At 41.0% G+C, this 15616-nt stretch overlaps 1 protein-coding gene across 25 annotated transcripts in view; it reads left to right on the top strand.

The window, feature by feature from the left end:
• Positions 1 to 15616, top strand: part of MICAL3 (microtubule associated monooxygenase, calponin and LIM domain containing 3) — a 186304-nt gene that overhangs the window by 17188 nt on the left and 153500 nt on the right. For 2 of the 25 annotated variants that reach the window (XM_035126967.2, XM_035126941.2), the window contains exon 1: positions 5865 to 14761. The exons of the other annotated variants lie outside the window; for them this stretch is intronic. The gene's annotated coding sequence lies outside the window, so the exon portion shown is untranslated. Of the gene's footprint in view, positions 1 to 5864; positions 14762 to 15616 lie in introns of those variants that run through there. 25 annotated transcript variants of the gene reach the window in all.

Here is a 15616-nt window from a genome sequence, read left to right as displayed (position 1 = left end):
GTTGAATGTGTGGGAAAGGGTTTCTAATCTTTGTGAGTGATTGAATGTCTGGAACTGACTGCTAGCTTGTTTAGCTAGCATTCATGCAGTGTTTAATGATATGATCATCATGGGTATAATATCAGAAGAATAGCAAGTCCCCATGATGTAAAACCTTTTAGTATTCCAATACAGCCAATAGGCAATCTGTGTGTATTCCAGGTAACAGATATAAAGTACAAAATTTGGTATCCTGAGAATATATATTAAAAAGAAAGCAGTTTGCTTATGATTTCAGTGGTAGAATGTGGACAGTTCTAGTTGAAATCCCTACAGCAGGTTGGTACCTAGGAATTCAAAATATTTTCCCAGCACTGTCTAGGAGAGCCTCCTTTGACTTTGCTTAAGCACAATGGCTAATCTATACAGATTTATTGCAGACTCCATGTGAATGAGCAGTAGGATCACGCTCTGCCTTAGGAAAAAATGTGCATTTCCTTCCAGGTGAATGGCATGGAGTGAATTCTAATTGAATTCACTAGTATATTTCCTGAAGTGGGTTTAACCTGGATTAACCAAAATAGCTAGTCTGTTGTACTTGTATGACTAGGAGACGAGTTCTGTTTGCTTTGAAATGCTGTTCTCAGCTGTAATCTGCATGGACAGTGTCATTCAAGGCCTTTGTTCTGTGTGGGAGGGTTATTCTGGCAAAATGTGTCATCTTGTGGGAGATGGTTCAGCCCCAAAGGGGATGACTTTGGATTGTGTTAGGTAGGGAATTATGAGGAAATTGGATCTCCCCTTTTTATGCTGTTGGTGTCCTGTGTGTTGATAGAACAGCCTTCTCAAAAGAGCTTCTCTTCCTGACTTTTGCTGCTTCAGCTCTACATAGCTCTCTCCTTACAGTAACAATCTTTGTTACTCATTTTTTTGGCTATTGAATTTCATCACCCACACATTTTAAATGTGTTAAAAGATATTTATAGTGAAGTCACTCAACAATATAGTAGAAAAGTTGTTGCAGTGGAATGAAGGCTGTGGCTTTCCGAACAGACACAAGGAACCAGTAGCATCCAGAAGGTCAGTTTTGATTGTTTTGCCTTTAAATCTCTGGAAGGGAAAAAGTGTAATTCATCTCACCCACCTGCCCGTTGAATGGGAGGGAAGGAAATAAAGTAAGAAGGTGGGAGACAGGGATTTTAGTTGTTGAGGTTGAGCTGGCTTGTGAATGACCTTCACAGTTTGGATAAACATCGTTGTGTGATATTGAAAAACTTTTACTAGTTTGTTCAAGCAAAATAAAAAAATTCCTTCAGTAGCACCTTAAAGACCAACTAAGTTTTTATTTTGGTATGAGCTTTCGTGTGCATGCACACTTCGTCAGATACCTTCGTCAGGTATCTGATGACGTGTGCATGCACACGAAAGCTCATACCAAAATAAAAACTTAGTCGGGTATCTGACAAAGTGTGCATGCACACGAAAGCTCATACCAAAATAAAAACTTAGTTAGTCTTTAAGGTGCTACTGAAGGATTTTTTTTTATTTTGCTTCGACTCAGACCAACACGGCTACCTACCTGTAACTAGTTTGTTCAATTTGAGTTTCACAATAGAAACACTTCATTTTTTATTTTCATTTGAGGTGGTTTATTTTACAGTATTCATTGTATTATTAATCTTTAAATCTAAGCTTCCTTATCATTTGATAGGGTTGAAGGATACCAGTCTTTAAAATCACAAATGCTAATTTTTCTTGTGCATAGGAGGACCAGAATTTCTGTACTTCAAAAGTTCTCCACACCTGTAGTATGAATAAAGTACCGTAGATGTGTTTACATTTGAGATACTTCATCCTGGATACAAAATTTATGGTTTGGCAGCATTTAGCATTTGTAGGGGGTGTTGAGGTGACAGGGGGTGGAACTTTGGGTTTGGAAGTTTTTAAGGTGGTGCTGTGTGAGGGCAGGAACTGTATGCAGAATGACAGTTTTACAAACCATTAGTAGCATAATTCATATTCCTCTGCCCTCCCCCCCTCAATTGCTGATCATTGAGCAGAACCTTTCTGTAATCATTTGGATTCTTCCCCCCCCCCATATGAATTATGAGGTTCAACAACCTGTGTGGCTTTTTAAATCCAATATTCCTGGAGCAGAAGTAAAAGCAGGGAAACAGGGAAAACAAGTCCCACCAAATAGATCTTTTAAACATTTAAATAATCTTCATTTATCTGTAAAGCATGTCTTCAAGAAAGAGTAAGCTGAGTTGTTCTAAATATCATTTTAGATGCAAATGCATTTTTAATTGCCCTTTAATTCCTAATTGAAATTGAATTGGATAGTTTTTAATTGCTCAGTTCAACACATAGACTGGACTAGTCAGACAGCATAAGCTAAGTGATTGCTTCAATGTCAATGTAAACTCCAGGTTGGAATTTTGTATTGCAAGTTCATGCTTCAGTTAGCTTGAGTATGATTTCACTGCAAACAGTGAATATTGCTTGTTTGAGTGTACAAAGAAGCATGTTAGGCCTTTTAATTCTCTATCATTCGCTGAACCTAACACTGAGTGGTCTGTCTTGTTTGATATTTGTTTTATATACAGGCCCTTTTCAATATATATATACTGGTATATTTACGTTTGTTGTGCTTGTGGTCTTTGAAATAAAAATAATGGTTTGTTTGTTCCATTCTGAGTAATTGCAATGCTACTTTGTTTTACAGTGGTTATGTGGCAGGGAGAGAACATGTGTGAATTCATTTGTGTTAACAGCAGCCAGGTTAATGGAGGATGTTATATAATTGTGTTCCTGGCTTTAGACAAGCCAATTCAGGTTTGGCTGTGGTGGGAAGAAGGCTGGGATTAATGGAGCCCTGCTTGGAAGCATGTATATCTCCTTAAAATATGCGTTTGAATGGGAGAGCCATTTGGGGGAGGTATTATGAATTAAGTTCCCCCACAGCATTTCTATTCTTGAATGCTCCACCAGAAGCAGTTGTTGTTGTTTTTTAAAAAAGCCAGTTGTACGAAACACATTGCTTGCACCTGAGAAAGAAACAAGACCGAGTGAGTTGACATGCCTGCTTTGTGCTTCTGGGGGAAAATTAATCATACCCCGTGCACAATGTATGGTAAATGGGCGAGATGGGCTGATCATGCAGATCAATCGAGTACTATTATCGCAGAACCAGGAGTGGTTCCAATGTGTATGCTTGGTGGCAAAGTCAAGATTTGCTGTTATGCAATATGTACGAACATGAGTCTGACCAAACTGCGGGAGGCAGTGGAAGACAGGAGTGCCTGGCATGCTCTGGTCCATGGGGTCACAAAGAGTCGGACACTACTAAACGACTAAACAACAACAACAACAACAACAACAACAACAACAACAACAACAACATGTGCCGTGGTCTTCAATGTTAGTCTCTTTGCTTAAAACAAAAACTCAATACTGACTTCATAGGGTAAAGAGTCCGGACTTCTAGTATGCAATTCCCACTTAGCCTCTCTTGATTCTTTGGCTTGCTCTCAGTTTCATCTGTTTTCCTTTTATGGTGACAGGACTGCCACATTTTATCTCCTCACTTGTCTCCTTGCCCTCTTAGCACATCACAAAGGCTTTCTTATCACTTCAGTAGATGCAGACTGCTTTGAATGTTGAGTGTGCTGGTTTTGCAGCACGTCTGTGTACTGATACCGTAATATGGGGCTGTAGGTGCTGCCTGATCATCTGGGGTACTCTAGCAGTAACCACCAAGCTTTCCAGATCTGGGTTCCACTCTTAGTCCAGATACGCATTTGGAGATCCACTTCTTCGTCATTTATCTTGTATGGTACCGGTAGTGCTACTCTTGCAACCCAACCTAGGTTCCAGCCCACCAGTTGAAGGTTGGTGCTGTAGGTAACACACACAATGAACGAAGAGCATGAACAAAGCAGCTCAGCTTGGCTGAGGAATAAGACAGTTGTTGCTCTTGCTCCTTCGTTGGCAAAAATGGGTATCTGAGCATCATCAGTTGTAGTTTGTTGGCAACTAATGGATAGCCGTAAAGGAGCTTTGGTGTCTATTGACAGGAGCGGGTGCCAGGAGCAGGTTATCAATAACTTCCATGGCTTCGATCAAGTTAAATTTTTTATAAGAAACAAGACAGCTCAGGAAGCCAGGCCTAGAGGGTACAGCCTTTGCACAGCTCCCGAAGTCTCCCTCTGTTCCTTTCCAGGCAATCTGAGGCTCCTTTGTCTTGCCTGTCTTTGCTCTGCCTGTTTCATGCCTCTCCTTGTTCTGGGAGTCATGACCACTCAGTGTTGTCCCCCCCACTAATTCCCGGGCTTCTGAGTCTTCTTCCCTTGGGGGTTCCCCAGCTGTTGCCTCATACTGGTCCTCTGTATCCAGCCAGTCCATGACATCTATACATCAGATCAAGTTTTATTCTGCAGTAAAGTGAATTTGATGGGTTCGTCTGTTCTTTCTGCTCTTTCAGGACAGAGCTGTCTACCTTCATCGGGCTTTAAATGATTTTTTTCCCATTGTTTGCAAAAACGCTCCTGGAAACAAGCAAACAAAATTCCTTTTGTGGCATTTCCTTGTTTTTCACAAACTGACCATCCTTAAGTCACCTGATAGCACAGCATTGCCAGGACCAGATAAAGAGTGTGTATTCTTCTATGGATTTGTTTTTACTAGTATCCATGTTGTGTGTGTGCTTTTTTTTTTTAATGCAACCTTCTGTGCAGGCCTTTGTTACTGAATGAGAATGGTGTCTTTTTATATATTAAAACACCTGACCTCTGGCTTTCTAAAACATATATTTCAGTAGTTATTGTGAAATAAATAGTTGCATGACATCTTGAAGAAGTTCCATTAGGAGCTCAGTTTTTTAGAATATGATTTCCTTATTTTTTTTAAAGTGCCGTTGTTGCTTACCTTTTGACTTTCCTTTGCTTTCTGAATTCTGAAAGCATATGAAGTACTGTACCATGATAACAAAAGCAGTGTTGGGATTGCGACCCTGCAATGTTGATTGAGCCCAAGAGTAATGTGCTACAGGAGCAAAATTTGCAGTGTAAAACTGGTATTCAGATTACAATAACAAATGCTGGAAATGATTATAAACGGTGGTTTTTCACTTATGTATTGTAAGACATTTTCCAAGGCTCTTATGCATTGCCGTAAGAGCAATTTGGGGCAACCATTGTTCTCATTTTGCAGACATGGAAGAGTTACTTGTTCAAAACCACCCGCTGAGTTAATAGCTGAGGTTGCGATTTGAACCCAAGCCTCTGTCCACAAGATAACCTTGGCTGGATTTACACCCAGACACATTCATATAAACTAGTCTGGAGTAATATGAGCCTTAGCCACAGCCATCTGTGGGGAAGTGGTTGCCGATATTTGCCTAGTAAAAGGTCTGTGGTTTGTTCTTCCTCTATACCCCACTCCCTGCCAATAATAGTTCCAGTTCTTCATCTGACCCTTGGTGTGTTTTGCAATTTAAGTTACATTTATGAAATTAAAGTAAATTGTCTGCAGTTAGAATAGATAAACCCAGCAAACTGGTCGATATGTGAGCTGCATGCAGTTGGTATTCTTCACTGTACAGCATGCCCCCCCCCCCCCCGCCCGGTGGATCTAGGTACTTCTTGTACCCTGTTTCTCATATTTTAAGACATACCCATAAAATAAGCCATAGCAGGATTTTTAAGCATTCAAGGAATATAAGACATACCCCGAAAATAAGACATAGTGATAGGCGCAGCAGCAATGCCGGCGCGGCAGGAGGAGAAGGAAAAAAATAAGACATCCCTTGAAAATAAGCCATAGTGTGTTTTTTTGAGGAAAAAATAAATATAAGACATGTCTTATAATATGAGAAACACGGTAGCCTGTAGAGGGAGGTATAGGCAGTCCTTTTTTCTGGGGGTACACAGGGGTACACATACCCCTAAACATTTTGTGAATCTGTTTGGCCTCATTGAGGGGCAGTATTTCAATATGAGTAGGAAAATGAGAGTACCCCAAAACTTTTTTTAAAGAAAAAAAAGCACTGGCTATAGGCAGTCCCATAATTATGCCGATCACTTGCTTATTGCTCTGTCTTGAGTGTTAAAAGCACTTCATATGTCACTCTGTAGGTAATCCTTGCAACAACTCTGTAAAGTTAGTAGTATCCTCATATTTTGAGGATCTGAGGCTTAGGGAATAGTTGTTTGTCTAAGGCCACTTTGTGAGTCAAGGCAAGATTTGAACTGTGGACATCCTGATTTCAGAAACCAGCTCAAGAGTGTCTTGTTTGAAATCACAAAACAGTGATGTGCATTAAGCTTTTGGGGACTCTTTAAATCATGTCCTATTGTCTAGTATGTCTGTTGCGAGTTTACAGGGTTCCTGGTTTGTCACAGCTGAACTGCAATTTAGAATTAATCATTTAAACTAAGTGCCAGTGTGGGTGCGTGGAAGAACCTGTTTTCAGGGACATTATGCAAGTTCCATGCTTTCTGCCTTTGTTTCCCTTAAAAAAATGGCACTATAATGACCTACCTTTATAGGAGTCATGTAGAGATGATGAAGTCAAATGATAAATGATTAACACACTTCTGTTTACCTGTGATATCAGGGGCTTTGGCTTTTTACAGTCTGCTGCTGTCGAGGTGGGTTGTAACAAAAGTGGCTGAAATGTAGCTTCTCAAAATGACAGTTTCATTGTGTTCTGTCTGGGTAATTGGTTCTAAAACACTGTTCCCAAGCAATGAAGGTTAAATATTTAGGGATTTAAATACTTTGAAATAAAGGTTAAATATTTAGGGATTTAAATACTTTGAAAGGAAACTGGAGTCTCTTCGAAAAGCAGCTTTGACTATAGTCAGAGTAATGGGCTTCTAAAAGTTAAAAGGCTTTTTCTCCCCTCTAGTTTTTAAACTAATTATAGAATTCATTCACTAGTAGTTCAAGTGTTTAGCATTAAATATTACGTGAAAGTCTGGCAGGCTATACTTTATTAAGGGAGTTTGTCAAAATGATTTGTCAGTTTCTTTTTCTCCCTTTCTCTCTTTTTGTAATTTTTTTAAAAAACGAACTAAATCAATTTGCAATGGTAAGTTTTGTGGGCGGTACCTAATGAGATATCAGCCTAGGTGGGAACTGAGCAGGATGTCTAGGGGCTCCCACAAAAACATTTAAAAGGCCATATAATGTTAAATCAGCCAAAGGCTTGGTTATACATAGAGAAATGTTTTTGCCTTTCACCTAAAGATATGATAATGTATGTGTAATATTACCTTGTTCATTATTGGGGCATTCAGAAGACCTCCTTCCCTAGATGTCTCTCTGCTTGGAGATTAAGAGTTGGCTCAGACTTGGGAGAGGGCCACTTTGGTGCTAACATCCAAATCTTAGAACTTTTTCTGAAACATCTTTACCTGGTACCTTTTTTGCTCTTGTTTTTTAGGTGCACAGCGAAGACCATCTAGTCCTTTCACATTTTTTGTAGTATGGAGTTCCTTTTAATTGCCTTCATGCTCTCTTTATTTGGGCTTTTAATTCCTGCCTCTGGTGTTTTGTCATGTTGATTTTAATTAAATTTTAGTATGTAACCTTGTAAATCACCTTGAAGTTATCGGGCTAAAGGTGTGATGGAAATGCCATAAGTTAACAGAACTCTGTTTTTATCCCTATCTATTTTAAACAGTAGGCTAATCTCCCTCTGGTAGTCTGATAACGGGATATAAACCTATGCTGTTATGCTCAAGTGTACAGTACATCGTTGCCTTTCCTGCTTGCATTCTGTCCTAGGATGCAGTGGCTGATAGCTTCTCTTCTGAACTGAAGGTGCGACTTGATTCATACTTTAAACACTGCAACTTAAAAATAACACAGTCACCCCAGTTTTTCACAATAGAATGCATCCCTCCAGCACCATAAGGCAAGTAACCCCAGCTGTTAATATTTAGTGAAGAATCTGTTGAGTGTTCTATCAGACAAATGTTGGAAATTGGAGAACTGAAGCACATTAAATACATTGGAACACTTGAGCTAGTTTATTAAAAGGATTAACCAGCACTTGCAAACCTTAAGAACTAGAATAAAGCAAACTGTATGGATATATTATTACTTAAATCATTTATTCCTTTTGGATGTGTGCAGAACAGTTGCCTCTTCAGGGTGAGTAGTTTGCTATCCTGGTATCTGTAGGTTTGTTTCTGAAATCAATGCTAGAATTGGACATCTTCTGGTGTAGTGTACTTTCTGTCGACATAGAATAAAGTTGTAGGATGCTTAATCTAGTACCTCATTCATCAGAAGGTGGTGGGTTATCCTTCTTTGGAGGTTTATAAACCGAGGTTTGATGGCCAGCGTTCAAGGATTCTTTAGCTATGATTCCTGCATTGAAGAGGGTTGGGCTAGATGACCCTTGAGCATCCCTTCCAGCTCTGTCATTTTATGATTCTATACAGCTTTGCAGAAGAAGAGTGGTTTTCCCCAATCTCCCCCTGCCACCATCAAATAAATTGAACAGCAGAAGAAAAAAACTTGGATAAATACTAGCTGGAAGCTTTTGATCCCCCTCCTTCGCCACTGTTAGTGTGAGAGCGCTAGTTTCAGTACAGGACATAGAAATGAGACATCTCAAGACTTTAACTTGGTTGCTGAGGTGTTATGGCTTATTCATAAAACATTCCAACTGCTGAACAACTCTTCCACCACCAAATATGTTGGGGCACTCGGGCTAGAGACCAAAGGAAGTAGGCAGCACTAGTTGGATGTAACAGTAAACTATGGTTTAGTGTTATATGCACAAGCCTTGAACTTGTGCATCCTTCCCTCTCCTCTAGTATGACAATGAGGAGGAGGTTTGATGCTTGTGCTTCTGTTTGTTTGTTTTTTGGAAATGCAGTTCTTAATTTGCTCCGGGGGGTGAGAGCGTAATGACCAAACAGGACTCCTCATTTTCATTTTTAATTCACCATGGTTTCTTATTTTGTCTGAACCTAGACACATCGTTAAGGCACCGTTAAGGGACCCAGGTGGCGCTGTGGTTAAACCACTGAGCCTAGGGCTTGCTGATCAGAAGGTCAGCGCTTCGAATCCCAGTGACGGGGTGAGCTCCCGTTGCTTGGTCCCAGCTCCTGCCAACCTAGCAGTTCGAAAGCACGTCAAAATGCAAGTAGATAAATAGGAACCGCTACAGCGGGAAGGTAAACGGCGTTTCCATGTGCTGCTCTGGTTTGCCAGAAGCGGCTTTGTCATGCTGGCCACATGACCTGGAAGCTGTACGTCGGCTCCCTCGGCCAATAATGCGAGATGAGCGCGCAACCCCAGAGTCGGTCACGACTGGACCTAATGGTCAGGGGTCCCTTTACCTTACCTTTAGACACATCATGGCTAATCTTAACTATAGCTTGGGGCAAGGGTGGGGAACCTCTGGTCCTCCAGGTGTTTGATTCCAGCTCCCATCATGGGCAATGGTCAGTGTTGATTCTAGCCCAGCCATGTCCAAGAGGACACAGGTTCTTCACTCCCAGCTTAGAAATATCTTTACTTTTTTTAGCCTTTGTTGCTGTCAGCTAGAACCAGATTGAGGCTCGGAAACATATTTTTAAGTATGAATGACAGCACAGTGTTTGGGGGTTCCATAAATGGTTACCAACTGTAGGCTTGGAAGCCATGATCAATACTTAGCGTATAATCACAGCTACTGGTATTTCAACTCTGTTATTTAGTACCTCTGTGGTGGGAAAGAGCCATAGCTCAGTGGTCGACCATGTGGCTTGCAATGAAAAATGTCCCAGGGTCACTCCCTGGTAGCTTCACTCTGAAGATCCACTGCCAGGGATCCACTTAGATGCAAACTGTTTTTGTGCACTGATCCTATCTCAGTCTCTTTCAACTTTCAGAGAGTTGCACTCATAAGGAACCTGTCTACTTAAACTGTAGGCCAGAAGTAGCAGAACAGCATTTCAGAACTTCACAGTAAAAGAGGTGTCCAGAAAATGCTTTAGCTTCTCTTTGCCTTAAAACAATATTTTCAAATGAATGCCAGTATAATTACTCGTAACAAAATATTGTAAAAGTGCTTCTGTGCTGAATCACGAGTATACAATCCCAGCTCTCTTCCTCCATGTAGGTGGATCAGTTGCATATGTAGTTTAAGCAATAGAAGCTGGAGCAAGAGATTTAGTTCTCTACATAAGGATGAATATGTTAAGCAGGTCTAATCTGCCCTGCATCTTTCCTGTGTGGAAGGAATGGCTTAATTTAGTGTGCTGGCTTTAAAAGGAGATAGTCAGATCAAAGAAAATGCTTCTGTTGGGAAATATTGCACCGGCATGATTTTCGGAAGTATCCAGCCAACTTCAAGTGTCTCCCAGTTTAATATAATCCTGGGTACTGTTTATTCTCTGTACAAGTTGGTTTTTCTTTCCCTTGCTGAAAAAAAATGCTTTGGTGCTTTACATAGAGGCAGGTGGGGGTTCACTTATAAGTAAACTTGTATAGGTCTCGTAGGTTCTGTTAAAAAGACCGAAAGATGGAATTGCTAGGAATGTAGATGCTACATGGATCAAAGGGGTCCTTTTGAAGTTTCTGCATGCATCTGAGATGAAAGAGATTTTGATTGTGCTGCTGCTTTTTTCTGTCCTCTATAGAGCTGCTGCAATTTCCTTTTAGTTTATGAAAATGTTAAATGATTTGCCGAAGGATATTTGTAGTAGCTGTTGGAAATGGGGCACACAGTTGTAGCTTTCTTTTTTACTTGCATAAACCAAAATTGCCATCTTTGTTCACATCATAAACATACAGTTAATGGCTGCCATTTTTTTTGGCACATAGCACAATTAAGATGCTGAGACAGAATTTAGTTTGCCAGTACAGTATGTCACAGCACTGTTAAAAAAAAAACAGCAATAAAGTTGTGTCATTCCTGATTGTGTTTGGAAGCTGCAGAAAGAAGCATGTTCAGGATTTGGAATGGTTTGTAGGTTGAGCAGTTTGTAGGCTGAAATTTGTAGGTGTAGCAGGGCCAGTCCACTTTTGAGACAAAGCACCTGGCTCCAAAGGTGTTTTCATTCCTAGCACCTGTTCTTTGGGCTAAATGAAATTTTGCAGAGAAGCACTGCTTTAATTAATTCAGAAAAGTTGCTGTGGCTCAGCCAGGCTGGAAATGATGATGCCCATTTGTCCTGGTTGTCTTGCTTCTTCAGCCTGTATTTGTGAGATCAGGCTGAAACTGCTTTGTGAGTAGGGAAGGCATTCTGCATGTGCTCAGAGGCACATATCCCAGGTCTTGTATTTTGTGTTTAAAGCTAATTATGGTACCAGGCTCTGGCACAAACGAAGCCCTGGGAGATTAAAGCACTGGTGGGAATGTGAAGAATGACTTTCCCTTTTGTGCTGGTCAACCCTGGGGTTAGCAGGAAGGGCTGAAATGGCAGACGAATAGATTTCTGTGCAATTTTCTCTGATATTTCTCTCTCTCTACTTATAGTGGCCTTCTGTGCCCCAGCAATCTCCCTCCACATGGGCTATTGTCCTGCTTTTGTAAAAAGCTGTTTTCCCATTCAGATTTCTTTCCCATTGACTCCTTTTTATATAGGTAAAGCTGGAAGACACTGACTGGTTAAAGGGTTCATAGTGAACAACAATTTGAATTCAAATTGTCTTGATCTGTTCCAAGAACTTTAGCCCATTGATGGAAAAGCTTTGGGGACAATGTGCCAGAAATCCAAAATGCTATAGTTGGACTGTAGCACAGCTGTGCAGACTTCCATTTATTTTTTCAGCCTCTTGTGCCTTGGGGTGGCTTTGCTTCTATATTACAGATTGGTGGAGCAGAAAGGTGTATCCTTTCATAGCTAGACCCATAGGGCCTACATGTTCCTGCCTAAGGTTGACACAAAATCAAGGTGCCTTGCGGTGCCCTGCAGGTTGGCCACCCATGCTTTAGCCGCTGTCGTCCTCTGGGTGCATGCCTAATGCTGCCATCTTTTCCCCTCCTCATTCTATTCCAGGATCTGAAAATTACAAACCTGCAAATTAATAGGCTATGCTTATAAGCACACCCTAATGGGGATAAAATTCAGACGAGTACACTGTCTAGTGTATTGTTTAATTTTCTTTTGCTTTGCAATCTTTGGAACATTTTGGGTGTCAGAGGTTATATGCCAGTGTAAGAAAACAATTTTTTTAAAAAAAATTTCAGACTGTTTCAACATACAGGCAACAGGGCTTAATAAAAACAAATAAAACACAACCACTGTGTTAATTTGAACTGTGCCCTATCAGTTTGGATATTCTCTTTTTTTGTGTACTCTTTTAAAAGTAACTCTGGAAACCTTTCTTGCTTGTTCCTGTTTAGCTAGCTAGCTAGTTCACGAGTCGTGGGGATCTGAACAACTGGAACCTTTTGAATGGTAGCATAGCGTACTCCTTTAAAGACTGTTGTTGGGCAAAGTGTGGTGGTTATCTAGCTTGCTAATGCTGAAAAAGAGCAGCAGCTTGGCGTACGCCCCAAACATCTGCTGCTTTGCATCTCACTCATTATTTGGTGTGTGTGTGTTGGGCAGTCGCCATTTTTGGAGGAGACACAAAGCTTGTCTCTGTGCCAGAAAGATAACTCCAGGGCTGGGTGTTTTATGAGGAGTGTTTGCTTCTGTTTCTGGATGCCGCTGCCCTGTTTGGAGTTGGTTGTTGTTGCAGGACTGATAATGCATACAAGGAGCTCATTCTTTGTGCAAAAGATGCCTGCTGCCTGACTAGGCACTGATGGCTTTGCAAAGATGGTGTCCTCCCTTTATCTCTCTCGTCATTGCAAGTGGTCTTCCATTGCCAGATCTGATGAGGCATTGCTGGCCTCAAGCACTTTGGGTCCTCCAGAGCAGTTATTCAAATCCAATGCATGTGATTTCAGACACTTTTTGTTTTCTTTTTCCTTCAAATGCCGCCACATCCAGCTCCTAACTTCTTAAAAAGGAGATGGTGTTGGCGTCTTGTCTGGAGACATCGCTTTCTGATCTGGAAGTCCCTTTGCCCAATCCCTGACAATACATCATTTCTTTCTGGTAAGGGAAATCCACTCTGTTCCTGGTAAAGTCAGTTTCATCTGTTCAAATAGTGCAAGGTTCGTTTGTTTGCTGTAGTCATATTCTGCCTTGCCACCAACAGGCTCAAAGTGGCTTATAGTTTGAATGCTGTTAAAGTTAAGCGATGCAGTACGAAAGAAAAAAGAGAGAATAATAAAATGGCCACTGGGATCGATGAGTGGGGATTCAGGCTCTTCAGACTATTTGTTTGATTCTACTGCTGTCAGGAACATGGACCAGTTTGCATTGGTTAACATTAAGCACAGTTTGTTGGTTTGGCCAAAATGACAAACTGGTAAACTAAAGCAGAGGTGGAAGTTTCCAAAATTCTCCTCATGACCATGCTGGAGGAAGAAGTGGCCAAGCTTGTGGCTTTGTTATGGCTTGCTCCAGCTCGTTCACATCGTGCTAAACCATGGTTTAGCACAGAGACAGAGGACGAGATGGTTGGATAGTGTTCTCGAAGCTACCAACATGAGTTTGACCAAACTGCGGGAGGCAGTGCAAGACAGGAGTGCCTGGCGTGCTATGGTCCATGGGGTGACGAAGAGTCGGACACGACTAAACGACTAAACAACAACAACAACAAACCATGGTTAGTGCAGGGATTGGGACCTTGTGCCCTCCAGCTGTCCTCAGCCCCAGGATTGATCGGAGTTGAGCCACAGGCTTCCTGTCTCCAGTTCAGAATGATGTCCAAAGGTGGCCGTGTGAATCTTCAGTCCTATGAGCTAGTAACATGAAATGTAGGATGGTAAATTCTGTTGTGAAATTCCATGCTTGCATGGCACGATTACTGATAATACAGTCTTGGCTTCAAGCCCATTGTCTTTAGATGGCTGGATCTGTTTAAATAACAGACAGTTCTAGGTTTTTGTTCTCCCGTAGGCCTTGTAGCAATTCTACAGATAAAATTTGAGATGCATTGCAGTAAGAGTTCACTCCGTCTTGCACTTTGCTCAAACTGGCTACAGTGCAGATCTGATGAATAAATCTGCAAATGGAGCACCAGCATCCAGTTGTTCATACTGTACAGTGAAACCACCTCCTCTGCCAAGGATTATCGTGGTGCCAGCTTTTCAGAGAGATTATTAGTTTACAGAAGAGAAAACCAAACTTACCTGCTTTCGGTAATAAGGCAGCATTACAAGATAGTATGGAAAGAATTCCAGAGAGAAATTGGAAAGTTTGGGTGTTTTTTCTTTCTGTTCAAGCACTTAATTGGCGGTCTGGGTTGGGATGCTGTGTCTCTCTGCAACTTCCCTGACTGTTCATCCCTGCGTACGGCATTTCCTCTCTGTTGTTGAGACCATATCCTGTGAGTTGCTGCCAACGTTCTTGACAGTTGCATCCTCTTCACTGATTCAGGAGACAAAAGAATAAAGCTGCTCAGAGAGGGAGATGTAGGGAGCAGAAGAAGAGTGTTTGCTAAACCAGAAATCTTGCTGTTAGCAGCACATTTATAGCCCCCAAATGGAAATCTTTAGGGGAACTGGATGTGGCTTTATAGTATCAAACTGCTTGAAGAATAGCAGTTGCAGGGAAAATTGAACAAATGAGAGTTATAAGGGGCAGAGGCAAACTGGAGGTTTTGCCTGCCACTCTGGCATTATTTTACCGTAATTCATTTACAAATTGAGCTGGCATACTTTATCCTCCATCATCTGCAGCTTTCAAGATACGGATCTCAAAACAAGTGTTTATCAGTGAGTTCTTTTCTTTTTTCAGAATTATGCTTGTTAAAGTCCTGTCACCTTTGGCTTACTTTGTGATATTGTGATACCAGAAGGACAGAAATATGTACAGTGGTACCTCTACTTACGAATTTAATGCGTTCCGAACGCACATTCGTAAGTTGAAAAAAATTGTGAGCCGAATCCCATAGGAATGCATTGGGAGAAAAAATTCGTAAGTCAAAGCAACCCTATCTAAAAATTTGTAAGTAGAAAAAAATCCTATCTAAACCGCATCCAAGATGGCGGACGGAGCTCCATTCGTAAGTAGAAACATTCGTAAGTAGAGTTATTCGTAAGTAGAGGTACCACTGTATGTTGTACAAGTTCTTACTGGAACTATGAGTAACAAAATATGTCTTCTGATGTACTGTACCCAAGAACTGTAGGATTTGGACTTCTGTTTTCTTTTACTTTTGCTATTTAATGGTGCTTTATTAGTGTAAATTATACTATAAAAAAGAAATTATACATAAAGAAAATATTGCTGTTAGTGCATACTTAAATTGCTTCCTCCCAGAATCTAGACGAGAGATGCGTGCTTTCAAAACATTTACCTCCCATCCCCCTTGCAGATAAGTTTATGAAAATTACCAGCCCACAGATACGTTCTGCTAGCCCAATTATTTGTGGCCCTTTGACAGCTAGGGTGTGTGTGTGTGTGTGAGAGAGAGAGAGAGAGAGAGAGAGAGAGAGAGAGAGAGAATTATTTTCTCCACTTTACAAAAGCTTTCCTGTTTTGTAAACAGACCAGGCAATTGTAACTTTTCCCAGATTTTAACCAGCAAGGCCATTTCCACCCCTAGGATCTGAAACTTGACATTGAGC

This window comes from Zootoca vivipara, chromosome 10 (genome assembly GCF_963506605.1).
Source record: "Zootoca vivipara chromosome 10, rZooViv1.1, whole genome shotgun sequence".
Taxonomy (NCBI): Eukaryota; Metazoa; Chordata; class Lepidosauria; order Squamata; family Lacertidae; genus Zootoca; species Zootoca vivipara.
This window is presented reverse-complemented; position numbering and strand designations above follow the sequence as displayed.